This window comes from Crocodylus siamensis, chromosome 2, assembly GCF_052110815.1.
Source record: "Crocodylus siamensis isolate JL-2025a chromosome 2, ASM5211081v1, whole genome shotgun sequence".
NCBI lineage: Eukaryota > Metazoa > Chordata > Crocodylia > Crocodylidae > Crocodylus > Crocodylus siamensis.
The window spans coordinates 21693658-21703253 of record NC_143396.1 but is presented as its reverse complement, the minus strand read 5'-3'; the positions used below and the strand labels follow the sequence as shown (position 1 = coordinate 21703253).

Below are 9596 nucleotides of genomic sequence, written 5' to 3'. Positions count from 1 at the left end.
AGGAGCTGCGATGAAAAGGCCTAACGGCCAACCCAAAGAAGTGCACCCTGGGAAAAATGGAGACCAAGTACCTGGGGTTCCTGGTAGGGAAGGGGCAAGTAAGGCCCCTAAGGGACAAAGTGGAGGCCCTCCGAGATTATGAGGCACTGTTAATGAAGAAACAAATGCGGGTGTTCCTGGGGTTAGTCAGTTACTATAGGCGGTTTATTCCTCGGTTCGCTGAGCTGGCTAATCCCTTGGTGGAGACAACTAAGGGGCATGAGCCCCATAGAGTCCATTGGACCCCAGAGAGGCTCGGAGCCTTCGAGGAGCTCAAGAGAGCACTGTGCCAGGGAGCCGTGCTCCACACGCCTGATTTCAGCGTCCCCTTTATTCTTCAGACAGATGCTTCGGCGTATGCGCTGGGAGCGGTCCTCATGCAGGAGGTAGAGGGAGTGGAACACCCCATGGCGTTTGCCAGCCGCAAGCTGAACGAACACGAACAGAGGTACTCCACAATTGAGAGGGAGTGTCTCGCTATAAGGTGAGGTATTGACTATTTCAAATATTATTTGCTAGGCCGGGAGTTCCGGCTAGTAACAGATCATGCCCCCTTGCGTTGGCTTAACTCCGCCAAGACCGAGAATGCTCAGATCATGAGGTGGGCCCTGGCACTCCAACACTTCCAATTTCAAATTGGATACAAGCCTGGACGTACTAATACCGTGGCGGACTTTTTGTCCAGATGCGGAGAAATAGGACCGCAGCCTAAGCCTCGGAAGGGGGCCCCCCCTCGGCAGGGAAAGCAAAGGGAGGGCGGCAGCAGTCAGACCAAAGAAGCACCTAGCGGCATCTTAAGGGGTGGGGTATGTAAAGGGGTCAAGGACTTGGGGGGCCGGAGCGACGCAAAGGGCAGAGGAACCCGGCCCGGCTTCTGGGTCCGGACCTGGAAGTTGCCCCTGAGGTCTTCCCCTTCCAGGAACCCGGACAGATCCGGGTTGGGACCTACCTGGAGCAATAAAAGGAGCACCCCAGCTCCAGTCCGGGGGGGAGAGAGGATCCGGCAGTAGCCCAGGCGGGAGGCGGTGGAGCCGGCGGCTGCGGAACCAGCAGCGACGGAGCCAGCGGCGGTGGAGGAGCCGGCAGCAGTGGAGTCAGAGGTAAGCGGTAAAGGAGTCGGCGGCGGACAGTCCCTCCTGAAGCAGCTGCAAGCCGTCTGGCCACATGGCAGGACCTTTTGGGGCAGAGGTAAGCCCCAACGCGACCAGGGGACACGAGCGACAGGCGGTGGGGGAACGAAGACCCGGACACCGCAGAAGGCAGCGGCACCCGGCCAGAGCCGGGTACCATAAGTACTCTAATAGGGGCCCGCACAGGCGGGAAAACACCCCACGATGAGGGTCCGTGGACGGACTCAGGGACAGAAAGTGCCCCAGGGCTAAGGGCAGGGGACCCCAGCCCGGAATCTGTTGAAGGATATTGAGGAGTTAGGTAAACTCTGGCCCAGGGACATTGGGCTCAGAAAATTGTGTTGGATTTGTATTTCTTTTGTTCCCTTTTTTTGCCCTTTTCGAACATTACAGGGGCTAACGAGAGGCGGCCACCCCGGAGGACGGGGCGAGGGTGTAGGGGTGGAGGAGCCCTCAGGACCCCTGGACACTATAGGCAAGGGGCCGCGTCCGGACTGCCCACGCCCCATACAGGTGAACCCCCCATATACCATCAAGTCGTGGCAGGAGAGATTGCTGGCGGTGTGGTGCGGACGGCAGACCCTTCTCTTCTCCAGGGGCCATCCCTGTGAGGCGGGCGGCCGACGAAAGGTAGCCCCCCCACAACAAGCTTCTTCAGGTGAAGCTGGAACTACCTGTATTGTCACACACGATAAACTTTGAAGCAGATTCCAGGCTCCAATCCTGGATTATGGTAACTCTTCCTGGGCCAGACAAAGCAATAGTTAAAAAAATCCACTCTTCCTCTTCTCTTGGTATTCATCACATTCTTCCTTACCGGGGGGCAGGGGGGAGTGGGTGGGTGCGAAATTTCCTTTATAAAGCTATAAAGGAATTTGACAACAAGAAACCTAAAGCTTACAGTTGCTTACAGACATAACTCCCCCCGCCCTCCAAGCACTTTAAACTTGACACACTATGCTGAGCCCAGCACATGGCCAGAAAAGGAATAGCATTACTTGGACCTGGCTTAACCAACGTCTGTATAGATTAGGTGCTTTTAGTGGGGCTTTTTTGGCACTTTTATCTAATAGCTGATTGAATCAGCTATCGGATAAAAGCACCAAAAAGCCCCACTGAAATGCCTATCTATATAGATGCTGCAGAACCAGCTCAAACTAACATTCTGCTGCTTTTGTTTTTTTGTTTTTTTTTTTATGTCTGTAAGCAGCTTTCATTATCATCTGAACATGGAAAACAGCCAGAGTCAAGCACTAATGACCTTGATCAGTTTTTATACAGGCAAATGCCAATTAAACTAATGAAAAATTTCCTTGTATAATGACAGAGTAAAATGCTGATCTCCTAAGTGCAAAATAGTAGCTCAAGATGGTCTGACATTCCCATAGGCTTTCTATTGAGCAGTACCTTACTATAAATTAGATCTCACTGAAGTCATAAAATTCAACCTGGAGTAAAACTATCTATGCATATCTATACATGCTCTTAATGTGTTTTTAAGTTTACTGTGCAGTAAAATAAGGCTTTTTTTGTGGGTGTCAGCAATGAATGCGTGTATTCTTTTCCTTGTGTATAATACAATGTTTGGTTTCTAGAAGATCTGGAGTGATATTGTTTGTTCCATTGCACACATTTTCATTTAGGTAGAGCAGCCAGAGAGTTTGCTGTCTGACAAGTCTCTGTTAACCAAGCATTGATTGGTATTGCGCTGAGGTTCATAAAGATGTAACCCAGGTACACCCAAGGGTGTGCCCTATCCTCAGTAGGATGGAATGGGTAGGCAGGAGAGGGTGCTGTGAGAGGGATGCCAGCATTTTGAGCGGATCCCTCTTTTCTCTATAGAGTTAGCCCAAGCCCAAAGTTATAACTCAATAAATTGTATATAGTTAAGAATATGCATAAACATAAAACTAAATATCATGTACATATATCTACACAGCGAACATTAACCAATAACCAAGGTCAAACCCTAAATAACACTATTTACAACATTTCAATTACAAAATAAGGCACAAACATGAACAACCTTAATAACATCTATTCCTTAATATAGTCTCTGACCCATGGCAAGAGATGGTCCTTCTTCCAATGCAGTCCCTTGGGGCGGGAGGGAGGTGTCCAGGAAGCACCAGGGGCCCTCCCCTTAGGGCCTTAACTAGGCAGGAGGCTGCTCACCCGGCCCCTTCTCTGGGTTTCTCTGCCCTAAACGTCTTTTCCCTGTGGGACCCAAGGGCCCAATGACTCATGTTCCCTCAGGTGGTGGAGGTCAGGGTGCAACTCGATGGGGTTTCCTCTGCTGCAGTGCTTCTCCAGGCTTTGCCCACACCACTGGATTCCTCCCTACCCTGTGCCTCGCTCTGGGCACCGAGGGCTCAGCTGCTGCACCACCGCTGCTGGCTTCTGGGTGCCGGGCCTCACACTGCAGCACTACTATTTCCCTGTGCCCTGGCTTCAGCACCAAGGGCTCTTTTAGCACAGGCTGGGCCCTTCAGGCTCCATCCATCCTTCCTCATGCTGGGTGGCTAACCCAAGCAGCCTCCATTGCTCCCTGGCTCCCAAGGCTTGGGTCTGTGTGCCACCCTGTGCACTGTGGAACCTGTCTGCTTGCTAGGAGATGGGGCAAGGGCCTTGGGGGGCTGCAATGAGGTGGCTCAGGCCCTCTGTGCTGCCCTGCACATCGTGTGGCTCACTGACCCTGCCAGGGTTGCTGGCTCGAGCTGCCGCTTGCTGCTTCCAAAGCCTGGGCTCTGTACACTGAACCATGCACCATGATGGGTCCAAGCAGTCTCACACTGCTCCCAGGGGTGGCTTTCCATGCACCGTCCCTGTGTGCCGTCAACAGTCCAAGTGGTCTCGCACTGCTCCCAAGGCTGCTCCTCCAGTGGCAGCTTCAGGAGCCTCGGGCCTAGTGCCCACTGTGTGGAGCTCCCCCACTTTTCTTGGCTCCACTCTTCTTGAGTCCCTCACTGCATCTGCCCCTTGTGCAGCTCCTTTTATACGCTCCAGGCTCCACCCCTGAAGCCTTCTGGACCTGACAGTTTACAGTCTTCAAGCAGGTCGGAGGGAGCTCTTCTCCCCCTTCCCTCAGGAAAGGGGCATGGCTTTATTTCTCCTGCTGCCTCCTGATTGGTGGATGGGCTCCACCAATCAAAACAGCAGGATCTCAAGCCTGGGACTCAGCCCAAGCTCTGAAAGGTGAGCCTGCTACAAAGACACATGCTGTTTGACCACCTTTGTTCCAGGGATAATGGGTATCTATTTACACATATGCAACTTACTTAGACTTCACATTATTGACTTCTCTTCTACTGGCATTGTGGCCTGAAAAAATAACTTCGACTGGTTGAAAGACAAACATCCCATGTTGGGATTTTTTGTTTATTTTAAAGCTGGTTGGAGCTTCTAATAGGCTTCAGGATTGTGGTGTTTTGCCTCAGGAAACATTTAGCTGTCTTTGGAAGTTATGCATATATTTTTCTGTTTCTATCCTACATTAAGTAAGAGTCCCCAGATGCATTTTTCCTTTACTGAAAGAAAGTGGAATTTGGGTGCTCATCCAATTAATACTTCAAAATCATTTTTGGGGCTTTTTCCCTTTGCATACAGATGAAAATGAAATTCAATTTTAACTTTGCTTGCAAAGTATTATCTAGTTGTATAAAGGATCTGTATATGCCCATCAAAAAGGGAAAAATGCATTAAGATAGAAATAGCATTTCTATGAAGAAGACTTATTTAATTAATGATATACAAAAATACAGAAACAATGGCAGTAGGAAATTTATTCTTCAGAGAAAATATATGAAAGACGTAGTTCTCTATTGACATGTCTGACATTTTTAGAGATGAGAAGAACAGGTGTACATCAGTAAGATTTACTTACAGGCAGATTTTTATAGGTGTCTAAACACCATTAAAATATGTTCCTTGGAAGCACATGTTTAATTCTCACTGTGACACAAGTATTAAGTATTTATCCTTTTATCACAATTTTGGCCATATTGTAAAATACTGTATCAGGCTATTTAGCTATCTAACTGGGAAAGAGTTCATTTTAAATGAGATGGTCTGTGTCCACTGTGCACAGTTACATCCTTCCCCTGGACAGAGACCACCCCTCTTATTCCTTTGCACAGAGAAGGAGTCCAAACCACCCCACTTTTTGCACTCTGTCCTTCTTCCATCTCCAGGACAAAAATGAAATCAGTTTTCTGGTTTGAACTCGCTCCTATTGATATTGCTAGTATACCACAGGTTACAGCTGCTGGTAGTTTAACAGCAGCTTAGTGGCAGCAAAAGTAGGTGATTTTTTTGGAAAGGCTGAAGATATTCTGACAGGAAGGCCCTAAGGAGTAGTGCTCTGGAGCTGGCTACATTACGTTTTCTTCAACATACAGAAGAGTAGTACAAGTTTCTTTCCCAATTTGCTCCAAAACTGGGTTTGCTCGGTTTCTTTCTTGGGCTCTGCAATATCAACTAAGACATTAATGTTAATATAATGACCTGAGCTCAACTCGCATCTTTTTTTCCCCAAACTTTGCTTCTCTAAGCTTTCTGGCCCTAGCTTAGTTCTGCTCTGTTCCCATTCTCTTGGTATCTGGAGAAGGCAGCACTACTTTCCTCATTGTATTGGCAGAATCTTGTTAATCCTTTCCTAGCACAACCAACACCCATTAAGGGAGTGAGGAATTTTAGGCTAATTATAGAGAGAACACATGGAAAATGAAGTTAAGACATTAGAAAATGGACCCAAGACCAAACGAATAGCTACAAAAAAGGCAAATTAAGTGAAATTTGAATTGAGATGAAGGGAAGGGAGAATAGAAGATAATTAAATATGCACTGAAAGGGCAGCAATCAAGCAAATATTTGATATATTTAATTATTTCAGTTGAAGGGGAGGGGAGGAAGGAGGCAGCATTCTGATGGAAAGACTCCTAGCAGTACTGGGGACCTCTGCAAAGACATGTTCTAATCTACATTTCACCCAGACTGTTAACAATTATGTAAGGTTAATTATCTGTGCTGTTGACACATTTCCAAGTGAAGTGGAGTCAGGAGCTGGAGAGTTGCTAAAAGAAGATATTTACTTCCCCATTGCTGAGCTGGTATGATGAGCTCTATAAATACACTGAAATTCTGTGACCAGGCAATTTTGTGGCTTAGACGGGAAGAATTCCTACAACTTCGCCATAATCCACCCCAACTATATACTCCTAAATAAGAAACCACACCCTAGAGTAAGGAGTTGGGGTCTGAATCCCAAAAGGGATTTCCAGAGTCCCAGATGGGCCAGCCTGACTGTGCTTAAGCAGTTAAATGCTGCTGGTTCTTATCAAGGTCAGGCCCTTATAAATAAAGGTACAAGCAAAGGCCCCTTTCTGAGAGAGAAATATAGCAAGTTGTTGATCAGAAAGCAGTTCAGTGGATGCTTTGGTGAGAAGTTACCACGTTTAAAGCACTTGGAGTCTCTTGCTTGTTAAACTGTATGTGGGCTATCCCACCAGGGACTCTTAGTGTAGTTGAATGATGTGAAACTAGAATGGGCTGAAATGAAGTCAAGTGGGATAAATACACCCTAGAAATTGCCCCCGTTGAAGTGGCCAGGAATCTTACCATTTTCATTTTTAATTGTGCTTTCCTCTTCTGTTTCCTTGTGTGAGTGCTGAAGGTGTTCACATGTTTATTATTCTGAGTTGTTATTTTGCTATAATGAGCTGCAGGTGCCTGGTGGGAAGCTTTATGCCTAAACAAAAGGGTGTTTGTTTAGATGAATACTGCTTCTGCTGGCTGGCGCGGCACACCTGCAGTTATTCCTTAGGCACCAAACTTCCCTCCCCCCCTCTTATTCTGACTGACAGTGTTTATCATCTTGTAGCTGATATTTTGGACTCTGGGCTTATATTCTCATTGGTATTAAAATAACCTACTTGCCTTAAATGACTAGGGGCTGTCTTACTGCAATAAGGTGTGAAGGCTTTAGTTTAGAGGTATCAGATTGCTTTAATCTCCTGCTTGCTTCCATCACTTGATCCTTTTCTACAAAAGTCTGCAGGACGAAGGCCATCCTTAAACTCGCACAGAGCCCTTGATAAGCATACAGGGCCCTGTGAAAATGGTATTTGACCATTCATGGGTAGTCTTAATGAATCACTCCCCATTGTCTCTGAACAATGTAATATTTCTTTCTAACAAAGCTTAAGTAAAACAAAGACATTATCCACATGACTTGCTGGGGAGCTTTGAAAACACTTGAAAATATTTTCTTTCTTACCTGGTTGTCAGCTTTCTAGTTGCATTACCATGTCAAGTACTTGATATACTTAATCAAACCTTTGCATTATTTAAATTAGCATTCTCTAGGGAGCCATTTTTTAAAGGAATCTTCTGATTGTATCTATTAGAGCCCAATTCTGCAGATGCATGCATCACAAACTTTCAAACTGATTAGTCCCATTGACTTTAATGAAGTGAGTTTCAATTGACTAAAGTGACTGCCTGCAACTTTGGGTCCTGATTGTCATATAGAGAACAGTGAAAATGGAACCGAGCACTGTCGAACTCATGATGTAAATAACCTGAATGCAAAATTAGAATTTCTTGTTCTACTTTAAGTTGTAGAAACTATAGTTGTATGGTGTTAGTTGTAATTGTTAATAGGCACATCCTTTTCCAGGCAGTATGATGTTTCAAGCTGATTGGGTCACCTGGGATAATTAAAATGCAGAAGTATCTGTTGTAAGGTGTCCACATTCTGCACAATATTCCCAGCCAAAGAAATCCAGTGCACTTGCATTGTCATCCTATAGCAATATGTAGATGGTCAAAGCTGCTAGAGAAGATACAAAGGAAAAGAACCAGTGAAAGAGTGGGCAATGCAGGGGGAAAAGGTTGATTGGCCAGCCTGCCTGCCTACACTGGGAAGAAAAGTAAGGAATTAAAGAATAAGTGAGTGTCTGTAGAGGAAAGGGTTACAGATTTGCTGATATATGGTAGTGATATCAGTCCATCTGGCTGCTGATGTTGGTGGAAACTTGCTTCAGAAGATTATGATATGAACTTGCCTTCAATATAGAAAATTGTTGTGTAAAAGGTTTGAGGATTTTCTTTTTTATAGTCAAAGGACTGCTTCTCTGACTTCCAGATTACAGATGATACAAAGTGTGGACTAAAGAGTTTACTTGTGTTGTCCAACTGTGGAGGAATGTTACATAATGGTGATGGAGAACTGGACTGAGCCCAACCGTAAGCCAGAGCTGCAACTGCAGATGGTAGGACTGTTTGCACTAAAGTATCAGTGAAATATGCTGTTCTCTTCAAGAAGAAAAGGGCCCTGGAAGCGCAGGTGAGGGAGGTGCCTTAGGGCCCTGGAGGTGCAGGTGAGGGAGCTCCAGGACGAGGTTAGCAGGCTGAGGGGAATCAGGGAGGTGGAGGATGAAATTGGTGGTTATTTCCTTTCCCTGCAGGGCCATGCACCCAAGGAAGAAGCACCCTGGGAGGTGCCCTCCATTGCAGAGTGGCAGACAGTCACCTCCAGAACCAGGGCTGCTCATAACATAACAGTACCAGTTCCTCCAGTCTGGCTGGAGAACAGGTACGAGGCCCTGGCAACACTGGAGAAGAAGGAAGGAGATGAGGCAACCAGAGAGAAGGCAATTCCACACTCTCCACGCTCCAAACAGGCCAAAGGAGCTAAGCAGTCCCAGAGGAGAAAGCGTCGAGTGATCGTCATAGGCGACTTCATCCTGAGAGGTACAGAGAGCCCCATGTGTCACCAGGACCCTTTAACACACGAGGTTTACTGCCTGCCTGAAGCAAAGATTCAGGATGTGATGGAGGTGATCCAGCCCACCGATTACTACCCCATGGTCCTAATCCATGTGGGTACTAATGACGCAGCCAGGAGAAGCCCTGATCACCTGATAGTGGACTACCACGCTTTGGGGGATGTGCTGAAGGAGATAGGTGGCATTCTCTTCTGTCCTACCAGTGAGCAGAAGTAGAAGATGACATGAGGCCTGCATCACAGAGACCAACTGGTGGCTTCGGGAATGGTGTCTTCAGGCGGGCTTGAGCTTCCTAGACAATGACCCGCACATCACAATGAGAGACATGCTGGGGAGGGATGGGCTCCACCTTTCCCCTAAAGGTAAGCATGTGTTCTCTTCTGGGTTGGCGGATCTTCTCCGACAGGCTTTAAACTAGGCTTGTCAGGGGAAGGGGAAGACAAGGGTGGAGGAAGCCTTGGACTGCTAAACCAAGCAGCACCCAAAAGTACAGCTCAGCCTAGACCAATGAACAGATCATATACCCAGGTAAGTAACAGGGGCCAGAGCAATGCTGAGATTAGGGGGGCCAGTGCACATATCCTCAGGAGGCTTTAAATGCCTCTACACAAACACTCCATAGTATGGGAAACAAGCAGAA

General features: G+C 46.9%; 1 pseudogene; it reads left to right on the top strand.

The window, feature by feature from the left end:
- Positions 1 to 8383: 8383 nt before the first annotated feature.
- On the top strand, positions 8384 to 9374 carry LOC149870049 (uncharacterized; annotated as a pseudogene).
- Positions 9375 to 9596: the final 222 nt, after the last annotated feature.